Below are 15,895 nucleotides of genomic sequence, written 5' to 3'. Positions count from 1 at the left end.
TTCTCCTGCCTCAACGTCCAGAGAAGCTGGGATTACAGGTGCTTGCCACCACACCTGGCTAATTTTCGCATTTTTAGTAGAGATGGGGTTTTCACCACATTGGCTAGGCTGGTCTCCAACTCCTGACCTCAAGTGATCTACCTGCCGCAGCCTCCCAAAGTGCTGGGATTACAGGCGTGAGCCACCATGCCCGGCCTACTTCAACTTTTAATACTCTGGATAGAATGTACCTTATCAAGGTACCTGCCACAAGCCCAGACAGCTGCGTGGTGATAAGAAGAAAATGGCAGTTTGGCTTGTACCTGTTGTATCTGTGTAGGAAGATTTGCTATGATTTGTTTTTTCCTGATAGACTTTTGGTTTGACTCTTATTCTAACCTCTTTCCCCTCTATTTGTACTTTCTCTTATGGTCCTTTCTCTCACTAATGGACTAGATGCTGTAGGTTAGGAAATGTTAATATCAACTTCTTTGGAAAACAATTTTTAAGGTTTGGAAAATTGAGAACCATGACATTTTTGTATAACTCATTAAATATAAAAATTCTTGAATTTCTTATGTTTTCCAAAATATATTGAAATAGGTTAGCTTGCTACTTATGCAGAAGTAAAGTGGGCAAACCAATTTTGGAATTATGATTTTTTAGAATTTTTAGATAGAAGCTTATGTGACTGAATATTAAAGTTTATATTAACAAGTATAAGGTAATATAGTACATCAGGAAAGACTTTTTAAATTGTAGAAAAGTTTAGAAAAAAGTAGAAACCTGAAATGGAAAGATTACATAACAATATAAGTGCCAATAATACTTTAAAATGTCATTAATGTGTTTTCATTTATTAGAAATAATAAGCGTCGAGACAGGCATGCCGTCTGGTTACAAAGATAATTTATTTCTTGGTCATGTTTTCCTCAGTCATTGCTAAACTCTGGAAGACCTTAACAATTTGGGGGAGAAAAGTCATCACTTGTGTGATAAACCAATTCAGGATATTATTTATGCCTATGAAACAAGATCTGCCTTTTAACTAGAGTTGATGGCTAAAATAAATACCTCTTTCCAAATATAACTGCATAACCCTTTCCCATCATTTCAACGCTGAAAAAAGAAAATCAAAAATATTGCCTCACATCTACAAGTTCAGTTTCTTCAGCATATTCTCCAACAAGTGAGATGATGATGTCACAAAAAGCACTAGACTGCTTCTCAGAGACCTGGGTCTGGCTTTGCTGCCGTGAAGGTGCCCAGCCTTGGGTAAGTTTATTTTTTTGGGGGCCTAAATATTATTTGTAAAATGATAGTGTTAGGCTCACTTTATGATTTTTAAGGAAATTTCAAGTTCTAAAGTTGAATGCTTTTTTAGACATGTTAAATATTGTGAATCATGGGTCAGCTGTGCCCTGGTCTCCTAAGTGATTGCTATGGCCAGGAGACTTACGAACTCTTGTATACAACACGTGTGCTTTTAGTAGTAGTTATATTAAACTGCTTTGGCCTGTATGGTAATGAACTATAGCCACTGAGTGGGGTCTTGGTGGCCTGAGAGAGTTAATGCTGCCAGCATCACAGCCTTCTGTCTATGAAGTAGAAATGAGCAGAAACCTGGATAGTCCAAAAGTCATTTTATATTTAGCTTTGGAATTTGTTTTTGTGCCTTCATTTGAATATGGATGAGTCACAAATTGACTTCATACAAATTAGCAAACTTTCATTGGAATGGATTCTGCTGTTTGCTCCTCTTCAGTTCCTTTCTGATCCTCACTGCATGGGAAGCACAAACCATTTCTTAAGTGGAGCAGTGGAGGCAGAACTGTCCTTTTTCTGCTTCTTCCTGGAGAAGGCTTGATGATGGTGGGGTTGCAAGTCTGTATCTCCTTTCAGAGTGTAAATAAATAGAGAAAGTGAAATAGTGAGAAGGCAGGTCACAAGGAAAGTACCAACTAGGTGTTAAGTTGAAAAAAAATTTGGCAAAACAACCAGGATGAATACAGTAGGTTGTATTTGCAAACTTGTTAAGTTTGTGGATGGATACATCTTTATGAATAAATAAGAGCTGACTTTGTAGGCATTTGGAAGTATCTGAATTTTAGCAGATTGTAGGTTGAGGTATCATCTTAGTTAGATTTGGATAGTAAAAACATGGTTTATCTATTTTTTAAATGCCTGTTCTACATATTTAGGTATCTGGTTTTCTTCTTACATCACGTAATTAGTAACTGATATTTTTTACCATAATACATTTTCCGGTATTCTGCATGTTTATAGTTCACTACTGGAAAAATTTGTCCCTGACATCTGTTCTCAATTAGTTCCCTTTTCCAGTTATGTTTTCCTGTTTTATCAGTTGTGGTGAGGGGAATAGAAATCCGTATTTTTAAGATTTCTGCTACTTAAGTTTAGTAAAATTGAAATAAATGACCTAACTTTTCTAATTTCTGAAAATTTGCATGTTAAATTACTGGTTTCATTTTTTAAAACAATTGCATAAACCGGACAAAATTTGAGATCTAATTATCATAGCGTTTTATAGTTGTCGAATTGACTTTTCTACAATTAAAAAAATTTTTCGAGAACAGCTTCTATTGTCTCAATGTCTTTTTTTCTTGAGGCGGAGTTTTGTTCTTGTTGCCCAGGTTGCCATGCAATGGCACAATCTCAGCTCACCACAACCTCCGCCTCTCAGGTTCAAGCAATTCTCCTGCCTCGGTCTCCTAAGTAGCTGGGATTATAGGCATGTACTACCATGCTTGGCTAATTTTGTATTTTTAGTAGAGATGGGTTTTCTCCATGTTGGTCAGGCTGATCTCAAACACCCGACCTCAGGTGATCAGCCCACCTCGGCCTCCCAAAGTGCTGGGCTTACAGGCGTGAGCCACTGTGCCCAGCCCCTCAATGTCTTTAAAAACATCTTTTTGTTTTGATTATCTCGGACCTATGTATTCTTTGGGATGAATCTTCTTTGGGGTGAATTTACTGAGTACTTAGCAGTTCTTGGCATGCTAAGAATAGGTGTTAAGAGGAAGAGTCGTGCTCTGTAAATATTTGATGAATGAACGAAAGCAGTTTTCAGGAAGCTTTATCCAAAATATCCTGTTTTCTTTATCTTAACCAGCCTCATGGCCTTAGAACTTTTCTGGGATAGTTTCACTCAGGGATTAGGCATAAGAGAGGAGCATATGTCACTGTGCTGCTGCTACCGCATTACTCTCTTCCACCACTGCAGAGTCTACAGATACTTCTGGTTGCCCAGATTGAGGGAGGTACCCCTGAGTTATAGCACTCTGTGACATCTGTATTTGAACTGAGAACCAGTTCAGGTGTCCTATGGAGTTGTTAAACCTCACATTTTGATCCCAGACACCCTCAGGAATTAATCTCTGGCTTATCTCTTTATTTTGATATGCCACTTTTGCTGTGATACTTTCAGAAGATTGTGTTTTCTCTTTTCTTCACTGTCTCTGCCTGGGCGAATATATAACCTATTCATCAGTGAGTTCCTCACCTCTAATTATGTGATTTCCAACTGTAATCCTCACTTTGCTTTCCAGTTCTGGATGCTACTATTCAAGGCTTCTAAGTTAATAGTTTACTTGTCTACTATCTATCATCCATAGACTGAGAGGCTCACTATTAACTAGGAACTCAACTTATATCTACTTATTTAAACATTTTAAGATTTAATTTTTGAAAAGATAATACATTTACATGATTCAGGTGACAAATTATGAGAAGTGTACTTTTGTCCCCTACTAAATGACCATCCTTCCAGAGGTTCAGAGGGTTTTTTTTTTGTTTTTTTTTTTTTTTTTTTGAGACAGAGTCCCTCTCTGTTGCCCAGGCTAGAGTGCAGTGGTCCAATCCCGGCTCACTACAGCTTCTGCCTCCTGGGTTCAAGTGACTCTCCTGCCTCAGCCTCCCAAGTAGCTGGGCTTATAGGCATATGCCATCACATCCGGCTAATTTTTGTATTTTTTGTAGATATGGGGTTTTACCATGTTGGCCAGGCTGGTCTGAAACTCCTGACTTCAAGTGATCTGCCTGCCTCAGCCTCCCAAAGTGCTGAGATCCTTCCAGAGTTTTTTAGTGCATATCCAAGATGGTACAAATATAAATTCTGTTTCCCTTTCCTTTTTTATACATATGGAAGGCAACACGTGTTGTTCTGTCTTTTTCACTTAACAGCGTTATCTTGGAGTTCTTAACAGTGGAAAAATATCTGAGATCGATTTCATTTATAATGTATCTCGGATATCTCTTCATGTCATTTTGTGAATATATCATTATTTAGCCAGCCCCATATTGATGGACGTTTGGGAAGTTTTCAGTCTTTTGCTGTGTCAAGTAATGCTACAATAAATACTTTTGTTATATAGATTACTTGATATTTGTGTAAATATATTTGTAGGGTAAATTCCTAGAAATTGAGGGATACAAGTTACAAGTAATGCTACAATAAATGCTTTTGTTATATAGATTATTTTATACTTGTGAAAATATATTTGTAGGGTAAATTCCTAGAAACTGAATTACTGGGCCAGAGGGTATATATCATAATAGTTTGACAGGTACTGCCAAATTACTCTCCATATAGGTTGTAGAGTTTACACTCCTGTAGAAATATAGGCAAGTGCCTGATTACCCATATTCTTTCCAACAATGTATTATTTAACCTTAGGTTTTTTCCAGTCTGGTTGGTGAAAATGTTATCTTAGTGTAACTTTAATTTCCTTCTCTCATGAGTAAGTTTGAACATCTTTTCATATGCTTAAGAGACATTTATATTTCCTTTTGGTGAAGTGTCTCTTCTATCCTTTGCCTATTTTGGGAGGCGGGGGTGGTTTAAAAATCACTTTGTAGTTGCTGTTTATAATATGGAGATTTGCCCTTTGTTATATGAGTTGCAGCCTATTACCCCATAGTTTGTCATTTGTCTTTCAACTTTGCTTACGATGTTTTTGCTGTGTAGATTTTTTTTTAAATGTACTTGAATTTGTCAGTCTTTTATGACTTCTGGATTTAGTCATAGTTAGAAAAACCTGCTCCACTCCAAGGTTATGAAAGAATTCCCTCATGCTGGCCTTTACTACTTTTATCGTTTCTATTTTACATTTAAATTTTTGATCCATTTTTTCTGGTGTATGGTATGAGAGGTGGGTCCAACTTTATTTTTTTCCAAATGGGTACGCAGTTGGCTCCACACCATTTGTGAATAGTCTACCTCTATGCTATTTTACTTCTTACTCAAAACAAGACTGATTCATCTCCTCTTTTTTTTTTTTCACACCTACTCTGCTGTGTCTGAATATGAATACAATTCTCTGCTTTCCTTCCTGTAGAACAGGCATCCCCAAACTTTTTACACAGGGGGCCAGTTCACTGTCCCTCAGACCATTGGAGGGCCGCCACATACTGTGCTCCTCTCACTGACCACCAATGAAAGAGGTGCCCCTTCCTGATGTGCGGATGGGGGCGGATAAATGGCCTCAGGGGGCCGCAGTTTGGGGACGCCTGCTGTAGAACACCTTCTTCAGTGGCAGAGATGTCTTTCTCCCTGCTGCCTCCCCGCTTTCCTCAGCAACACCGCATGCAGGCTGGCAGCCAGTTAATGTTGGAATGAATACAGGCTACTCAGAAGGCTCTCCAGGATTTTCCGTTCAGCAATAATTGGTTAAAAAGAAATCCTAACTGTAATCAAATCAGGTGCATTAGAAGACTGTTCAAACTTGAGATGTCTTTGGGCTCTCTCTAGTCATGGTGACCAGTTATTTTAGAAGCTAAAGATGTACTACCTGGGTCCCTTACTCTACAGGCAGTCCAATTTGGGTTGCTTTCCTCCATGCAAATTACTCTCATCTACTTCTCCTCTGTCTGACAGCATGGGATTTTATTTTCTGTAATTTGGGATGGGAACCATAAAATGCCAAAAAGGTGGTATTGGATTCCCCATGATGGAATGGCCACCTCCAGAACTCATTTACTTGGAAAATGAGGCTGTGAGTGAATGATTTTGGAAACATTCTTCTTCAGTTTGAACCCCAGGCAGATGCTGCTTCATCTGTGGAACCTGGGGAAAACCCTAGCTTTGTTCTACTAGGTGAGAGTGTTCAAGAAACTGAATTTACTATACTTTTCCTTGCTAGCATTCTCTTAAATTATGTGGGCTAGTTTTACAACTAATTGATAAAAGCATTCTTTCCACTTTGAACCATTGCCCTAGGCCGTCTTTCCCTTCTAAACTTGTCCAGGCCATCTTGCCTGTTCTTTATTATTGAGCCTTACCTTTTGATCCTGTTTCTTATCTTTGCCTTCAGACTTTCCCCCTGATGCTGGTAGTACTCTCTTTGTCCAGTACCAATTTGGCTTAAAAGTTAACTTTGGCCAAAAGCAATTTGGCCAAGTACAATTTAGTTGAAAATAAGCTGGTTAACTGATTTGTTTCGGTAATCATCTATTAATTGAAACAGTGATTTGGTTAAAACAATGAGTTGATCAAAATGAATATCCTGTTAAATAGTTTTTGAGTGGTGGTAATTTTAGTGTATAATGATTAGATACGTGTGGTCCATTTTTTAGAGACTTTCCAGTTTTTTTCTTTTACAGTTCCAAGTTAACTTTCAATTATGGCAGCATTTTATTTCTTGTGATTTCAAAACGTTAAAGCAACCTGGTTACCCCAGTAATAGGAGAATAGTTGGACGAGAGTAATTTTAAAGGCAGTAAGAGGTTAATTGGAACAAAAAAAAACACCCATCGATAAGATAAAAACATGTTTCCTGTATTATTTTTCTTTTCCCCTCATTAAAAAGGCACTGCATGTGCAGTACAGGACATTCACAAAAATACAGATAAAGAATAGAAGGAAAAAAGAAAAAAAGCTATAAATTAATTCACCCAGGAATAACCACTGTTTTTCTTCTCTGTCCTTTTAAATGCATTTTATACACATAAACTCTACCTACAGTTTGTAATTTGCCATAATTTATGAAAACATTCTCCAGTTATTGGTTAGTCACTTTTGTTCAGAATCAGATTTTGATTCCTTTGTGCAACTGTGGGCCAGGCTACCTTTAGTTGGGAATAGATTGCCTTTCTCTTTTCCCTTCTGTCCCTCAATCTTCCCCAGGCCTGCATCCAGCCTGGGCTCCTGAGGCCTCCCTGCCTGCTTTGAGACACTTTGTAAATGAAACCATTCTGCCAAGCCTTTCTATGGTTACTAAAGAGGCCTGGTTCCAGAATTACTGTGGAACTCTCTGTTATATATGAAAAAATGTTTGGAGTTCATGCTTGATATATGTTATATGTATATGTATGCAAATTAGATGGGGAGAGTGAAGAGTTGAGAGGGATTATATTGGGTCTTCATTAAAATAAGAATAAAGAGGCATGGCAGCAGAGAACTCCATTATCAGTGGAGGGAAATTACTTAGGAGATTTTCTATAAAATAGGGTTGGCAAATACGTGCTATGTGCTATGTGTTGTGCCTGAACCTGAGTTTGTGATAGACTCACTAATCAGTCATGGCACCATTTCTCACTGGATCCAGACTCAGCTTTAATAAGTCTTTCTCAAGGTTGGGTTCTAGGTGACTGGATCCACTGTGGTTGCTGTGGGAGACAAACTAATTACTACTCTTGCTTCTGAAATGTTACATTAAAATGGTTGTTTTTTCTTACAATGGATTGACCAAAAAAGGCTTTTTTTTTTTTCTTCGAGATAAGGTCTTGATCTGTTGTCCAGGCTGGAGTGCAGTGGCAAGATCATGGCTCCTTGCATCCTCGACCACCCGGCTCAGGCGATCCCCCTGGCTCCAGTGATCTTCCTGGCTTCAGGTAGCTGGGACTACAGACATACGCCACCACACTCGGCTAATTTTTTTTTTTTTTTTTTTTGTAGAGGCTGGTTTCCCTATGTTTCCCAGGCTAGTCTTGAACTCCTGGGCTCAGGGAGTCCTTGCACCTCGGCCTCTCAAAGTGCTGGGGTTATAGGCTTGAGCCACCATGCCTGGCCTGACTGAGAAAGTTTTAATAAAGTGTTTTTTTTATCTGTTAGATAAGTTTATGTTGAAAAATATGGGATATGAGCAAAGAATAATTATCTGGATCTTAGGCAAAGCACATGCCTCATAGTTAAGCTCATGAAAGCAGCATAATCACATTGTAGATTTGTTATGGAGTGAAAACAATGTCATAATAATACTCATTATAAATAGCCCATGTTATGGTCATGGTGATTGACTCACCGGTATTCATTCCACTCCGGGTGATTAGTCTAAGCAGTCATGGTTAATCCTATTTCCCTTGCCAATGAAGAGTTAGGAATGGCCTGTAACCTTTTCTGGCCAATGAGATGTGAAGGAAAAGTCTACAGAGGGCTTGAGTGCTTCTGGGAAAGGATTTCTTGATCCTAAACAGAGAGAAAAAGAGATGATCCCTCGTTTCCCTGTGATTTTATGTTTGAGCATGGTAGCTAGAATTGCTGTAGCCATCTTGGAACCACGAGGGAAACTGGCTTTGGGGTACAGCTGATCTAGATGCTGACAGAACAGAGATGGAAGAAACCTGAGCCCTTGATGACCTTCCTGAACTGCTGATTGTATTGTACTTGGTCTGCTTTACTTCTGAGCTTCCAGTTCTGTGAGATAATACAGTTCCTCATTGTGTAAGTAAGCATGATCTGGGAATTTGTCATTTGCAGCCAGAAATACCTACTTTGTCCCAAACAGATTCACGTCAGGTGGATTTGATATTATTTGGATAGATTTCTTTTTGTTGGGGCTCTTCCCTCCCCATGTCTTCTGCCTTCATTAGGCAGATGCAGGTTCTAACTGGCCTGGTCTTGTCTCTGTCTTTTCTAAAGGGCTTTGCCTTAGACTAGGGTTCTTCACAGGAAGCAGCAAGGAATCAAACAGCACTCACTATCTCTTCCAGAGCCTTTTGGGTTGTTCAAATATCTGGTGGTATGACTGCTGCCACTAGTTTTTCATTCCTTTTTTTTTTTCTGATTCTTATTCTGATTTCTTGCTTAGATCTTGGTCCCCTCTTTGTATATTTTGTGTCTCATGCCTGACCTCAAGATTGTTTGGTAGATGTATTTTCTTCTCTTCATTCTCTTTTCAACAACTCTTTCCCCTTATCTCCTTCATCCACTCCTCCTCATCTGTGACTTTACTTTGCCACCAGTGGAAACTATTCTAAGCAGATGTGCTGTGTAGTATTTGCCAGGAACAGTAGTGAGTTACATAAGTATTCATACACCTATTTGCTCTAGAATGGTTTGATAAAAAGGAAGAGTAGGTCGGCCCTTGGTCTTCTCATCCAGTACCTTTCACTCCTGGCATAGAATAATAGAACCAGAAATGGTCTAGAAGTCAGGGCATTTGAGTCTTTATTATGGCTTAACCGTTTGCTACCTGAAATTTTGGGCTAGTTTCTTTAACATATTTTTTTCTTTAAAGTTTGTTACTAATGTCTAATTTTTAAAATAATATTATTGTGATTCAAATGAACTTGTTAAATGAAAAAAATCTTTTAAGACAATACTCAAACATGGTTGGATTTTCTGATTATCTTCTGTGAACTCATGTCAAAGTCTCTAAATTGTGTAGCTTGTTAATCTCTGTAAAAAGGCAATGGAGTATGATATGGGCATACTAATACAAATAATTAGGGATTGACATTTATATTTTAGTGTTAACTAAGGCCTGAAAAAAAGGAAAAGGCCACACAATATTAAAATAAAGGTCAGGATGTTGATCTTGAGGCTTATTTCTAGTTCAACCAGAAATTCTGGTCAGCCGAATTAGGGGGAAGAGAAACCAGCAGAAGAAACACCCCCATCTAGTGGCGAGGGGCCAGGTTCTGCACGTGGTTGCTAAGATGCATGAGGGGAATGGATGACTTCTGAGGATGTTTTTTAAGTTTCTTAAGAATTCATAGGCGGGTGTTGAAGAGTGAGAACACATGGACACAGGGAGGAGAATATCACACACTGGGGTCTGTTGCGGGGAAATAGGGGAGGGACAGTGTGGGGTGGGGAGTTGGAGAGAGATAGCATTGGGAGAAATGCCAGATACAGGTGAAGTGGAGGAAGGCAGCAAGTCACACTGCCATGTGTGTACCTATGCAACAATCTTGCATGTTCTTCACATGTACCCAAAAACCTAAAATGCAATAAAAAAAATATAAATAAATAAATAAATAAATAAAATTTAAAAAAAAAGAATTCTGAGGTTGTAGAGTTAGACTCCTTAAGGAAGATCTTAGTTCAGGCTTTACTTGTCAGGAAACTTAACACATTTCTCAGGATAACTAGTATCTTGGCAGTCTCATGTGAAATTGATTGAAAAATGTAGAGGCTACTGTTGTTGGAAGAGGTTCACAGTTTACTCTTACATAGGCCAGGTGGAGATCATGAAAATTAGGAGGCAGTTGTTGCTAAACTTCTTATTGGTCTGAGATGATATAGTAGGTACCTTTATAATCCCATTCACGGGGGGATAAATATTTAAAGTTGTGGGTAATGCCATAGAGTAGTATTAATATATGTTTATACAAAATAATGGCTGAGGATTTCCTAAGTTTTGATTTGAAATTTTTACTAGTGATTCTAAGAACCAGATGTTTTAACTTGCATCTTGGGAATGATTTAATTACAACCTATGGAAAGGCAGTGAAGTTAAATATATTAAAATAATATTACTTATACTTTAGTGGCTCAGAAGGAGCACCTAATGCTTTGTTTTTTTGAGACAGGGCCTCACTCTGTTGCCCAGGTTGGAGTGCAGTGGCGCAGTTTTGGTTCACTGCAGCCTTGACCTCTTGGGCTCAAGCAGTACCCTCACTTCAGCCTCTCAAGTAGCTGAGACTACAGGTGTACACCACCACACTGGACTAATTTTACTCGCTTTTCGTAGAGATGAGGTCTCCCTGTGTTGCCCAGGCTGGTCTTGAACTCCTGGGCTTAAGGGATCCTCCCACCTTGGCTTCTCAACATATTGGGATTACAGGCAGTAGCCACTGAGCCACCTAATGCATTCTTGAAGGACATTTCGTCTTAAGGATATAAGTTGTTAATGATAATGGTTGTAAGTGATTGTTACATTTGCACATCTCAGAGTCAACTGAAGTTTCTACTGTTTCAACCTCTGTTTGGGATGGATTCTTTTACATTTGTTAAAAGATATCTGAAGGCCGGGCACAGGGGCTCAAGCCTGTAATCCCAGCAATTTGGGAGGCCAAGGCGGGTGGATCATGAGGTCAAGAGATCGAGACCATCCTGGTCAACATGGTGAAACCCTGTCTCTACTAAAAATACAAAAAAAAAAAATTAGCTGGGCATGGTGGCACGTGCCTGTAATCCCAGCTGCTCAGGAGGCTGAGGCAAGAGAATTGCTTGAACCCAGGAGGCGGAGATTGCGGTGAGCTGAGATCGCGCCGTTGCACTCCAGCCTGGGTAACAAGAGCGAAACTCTGTCTCAAAAAAAAAAAAAAAAAAAAAAAAAAAAAAAGATATCTGAAGAGGCAAACTTTCAGAGAATAATATTTTTATGATACTCTGTGTTAGATCTAAGTAAGATTTGAATGCCATTCAAATTCAATATAAAAAATAATGGTTAAAAGGCATAAGAAAATAAATTCTCATACAAGACTGCATTATCAACATACCGTTTCTTTATTTTTAGTGTCAGACTTCTTTACCCTGAAGGAAAAAAATTGAAGCTTGCAGTTGACCAGCCATTCCATAACTTGGAGTATGTTTGGTGGCATTTCTTATGAAATAGTAAGGGAAAAATTCCCTAGAAAATATATACTTGTGTGTGAATGAAGTGAGATTATAGAGTTACAAAATTAATTTTTGTGGATAACTTGTGGAGCTAATAGCCCTAATTTATTGTATTCCATAAATATACTTTATTTCAGGAAAGAACTGGGTCTGGCAGTAGATCAGGATCCACCTGTTAGAGAAAACCAGAAATAGGAAGAAGAGTTATTAATGGCTCATTCTTAGCTGAGAAACATTCAGTATGGAATAATTAAGGTCAGTTAGGGAAATAATTATGATTATGTTAAGGAGTTCAGAGATATTATTGAAAGTAAATTGGTTAAAACTGATTTGTTAATGTAAATGAAGCCAAGAAACCAATTAGATGATCTCTCTACTAAATCGATGTGATAATAGTAGAGGATTTCTGGAGGGAAGTAAAATAAATGATAAGGTTAGTGGTAATGAGACTTTCTTCATTAAATCCCAATACTAAAGATATACTGTGTACATTAGTGACAGTTTAATTCTATAAATAAAGGTTGATGTTAAGAATTGATATAGAGCCTGTGGTGACTCGTACCTGTAATCCCAGAGATTTGGGAGTCTGAGGTGGGAGGACTGCTTGAGGCCAGGAGTTCCAGACCAGCCTGGACAACACAGTGACATGCCATTTCATGCACTCATAAATAAACAAATAGCAAGTCCAGTGTGGTGGTGAATGCCTATATTTCCAGCTACTTGGAAGGCTGAGCCAGGAGGATCACTGGAGCCCAGGAGTTTGAGGCTTCAGTGAGCTGTGATAGCCCCACCGTATTCTAGTGTGAGAGACAGAGTAAGACCCATCTCTAAAATAATAATAATTGACATAATCTTGGCACTGCTGAAATTAGGCAAATATTAATTTGTGTAAAGAGTTGCAACGAAAGAACTTGAATAAAGGGCTCAGGCACCAAACTCATTTGAGATTCTAGGTAAAGTATAAGAATAATAATTCATATTTGTATGGTATTTTATAATCTGAATGTTTTCATTCAGAAGATCTCCATTGATTCTTGTGAGAACTCTGGGTAGTAGTGTAGGTTTGGAGGTTCTGAGAGGCTAACATTTACTGAGGAGCAGATAGGGACTAAATGACAGGAGTGGGACTTGAACCCAGGTCTCCCTACCAAAATGCTTTTGCTCACTGTGTTGGTTGCTGTAACAAATTATTACAATCTAGGTGGCTTAAAGCAATAGAAATTTAGCTCTAACTCTTCTGGAGGCCAGAAGTCCAAAATCAAAGTGTTGGCTGAGCCACATTCCCTCTGGAGGCTCTTTAGGGGAGAAATCTGTTCCTGGCCTCTTCCAGCTTCTGTTGTGTATAGGCATTCCTTGACTTGTGGCTGCCTCATTCCAGTCTCTGCCTCTGTGGTCATTATAGCCTTTTCTGTTCTGTGTCTTCTCTTCTGTGTGCCTCAAATCTCTGTCTCTCTGCCTTTCTCTTCTAAGGACTAACTTTAAGAGAATCTATTTGTCACTGGATTTAGAGTTCACCTGGATAATCCAAGTGGATCTCAACTGAAGATCCTTAATTACATCTTCAAAGACCTTTTCTTCAACTAAAGTAACATTCATAGGTTCTGGGGATTGGGACATGAACATGTCTTTTCAGAAGCCACCATTCAACCCTCTAAATTCATTATATGCCATTTAATGCTATGTTTCCTTTTGGATTGAAGAGATATGCTTCTGTTTGAAGATGGGCAAGTGGGATAGGGAATTTTTAGCTAGTAGGTAAAAAGGAACTTTAAAAATATTTCTGGTTGGTGCTAAGTATTTAGTAAGTGCTTGCTAAACTTTCAGAGGTTAAATATTTTGAACATAAGCTGGAGAAGGAGTAAATCAGTATAAAGTGAAAAATGGGATATTTTATCTAAAAGGCAGTCACTCACTACTTTGGCAGAAAGAAGAATTAAAGTGATCACTAAGAGTTCTACCAAATTGTTGTGCCAGCTTTTACATTTGCAAACTATAAAACATGGGACTAAATTAGCAGCTGACTTTTCATTATTAACAATATTACAAGTTGACTTTTTCATTTCCTGTGTAATTGAGATAAAAGGTGTCTTTCTCTCTGTGTGTGTGTGTTTTTTTTTTTTTTTTTGAGAGAGAGAGAGAGAGAGAGAGAGAAAGATTTTAATGATTTTAGCATGATTCATTTCTTATATGGGCATATAAATTAAGATGATTAATGTATATAAACTCTTTGAGGGAGGAACTTGGCATGTCTTGTATATAAGTAGATCCCCAGTGTAGTTCCTGACATGTGGTAGATGTGCTCAGACAACATTAGTTGTATGAGTGAAATAACTTCTTATGATACCCAAATCTGGCAGCCACAAGTCTCATTACAATTTACTTTATAGAGGGTCCTAGATGGTAATAAGGTCTGTTAATTGTAGAGTGTCCCTACTGACTTTAAGAGACTCCACTGTGTGTCCATTTACCCTGACAGGGCCTACAGCTTTTTTCATCTCCAATAATCATCAGCTTCAGGCCAAAAAACTGTTGTCCTTGCCTTGCTCAAATTAATTGAAATAAATCAATGAGATTCCTTCTGCCCACCAGTTCACTTCTCACTAGCATGGGGCTCAGCTACTATTAGAGATGTTAGGCTGGGGCTGCTGTGCAGTTCTTCAGACTATTAGTGCTGTATGCTATGTTCTGAGGAGGATTTGAACTTTCGTCTTCTCAAAAGTGTGTAAAATTTTGACTCGCTGGTAACAGCTTTTGATGTTAACAGATGGAAGTATACTGACTGTATGTGCTTGGCTCTTTCATATATTATGTCACATATTGCTTCCAGCCAGTCTGAGAAGCTAAATACTAACGTTATTCCTATTTTACAGAAGCATAAAGAAGTTAAGTAACAAGTTCACACCAAAATCTGAACCCAGGTAGTCTTGCTTCAGTGCCTGTGTTCTTAACCATGTCCAATGACAGCCTCATGCTCATTTGTTTATAAATAACCTGTTCTTTCTTTCTTCTGTTTTATTTTAAACCTCAGAAATTAGAATTCTGACTGGGATATATATAGGCTTATGCCCTTTTTAAATTTACCATGTCTGGCACTCAGTGAGTACTTTTGATTTCATAATTCTAGTCTCCTCCTGAGGGAAGTTTTCTTGTATTATGTTTTGATTATTACTTTTTCCATTATGGTCCTTGTTCTCTCTTTGAACGCCTTTTATTTCCAATTAGACCTCCTGGACCTGCTGCTTAGTTCTCTTATCTTTTTTTTTTTTCTTTTTTTTTTGAGATGGAGTTTCACTCTTGTTACCCAGGCTGGAGTGCAATGGCGTGATCTCGGCTCACCGTAACCTCCGCCTCCTGGGTTTAGGCAATTCTCCTGCCTCAGCCTCCTGAGTAGCTGGGATTACAGGCATGCACCACCATGCCCAGCTAATTTTTTGTATTTTTAGTAGAGACAGGGTTTCACCATGTTGACCAGGATGGTCTTGATCTCTTGACCTTGTGATCCACCCGCCTCGGCCTCCCAAAGTGCTGGGATTACAGGCGTGAGCCACTGCGCCGGCAGTTCTCTTATCTTTTTATTCAGAAATTCCATTTTTTTAATTTTTGCTCTAGATAATGTGATACACACTCACCTGCTTTTCCAGATAACAGATTTGTTCTGTGGAGTGTCTCTTGTACTTTTTAATTCCTCAGTTGAAATTTAAAATTTATAAATCATTTTTAAAAATTACCCAATCTATTATTTTGTTCCACTTATTCCCTTGCATTCAACAGCATATACAAAATAAAATATACAGCTAAACATGGTTTATTTTAGAAATGTGAGACTATTTCAACATTAGGAAATGTTAATGTAAGATATCACTAATAGATCAAAGGAAATAATCTTAGAATTATTTTCACAAATATTGCAAAGGTATGGTAAATCACTACCTATTCTTGATAAAAACTAAAGAAACAAAAAATAGCTCTTGTGAGTCCAGGAAATGAAGTCTGTTTTCTTAACAGCACAGCCAATATCATAGTTAACATTGAAAGTTAATTTTGAAATACTTGAGCAACATTCTAAGAGTATCTTCAGAACTGTAGATCTGGTGTTTTATATGAAAAAGGATA

Source organism: Saimiri boliviensis, chromosome 2 (assembly GCF_048565385.1).
Source record: "Saimiri boliviensis isolate mSaiBol1 chromosome 2, mSaiBol1.pri, whole genome shotgun sequence".
NCBI lineage: Eukaryota > Metazoa > Chordata > Mammalia > Primates > Cebidae > Saimiri > Saimiri boliviensis.
Note: the sequence above shows the minus strand (reverse complement) of the source record.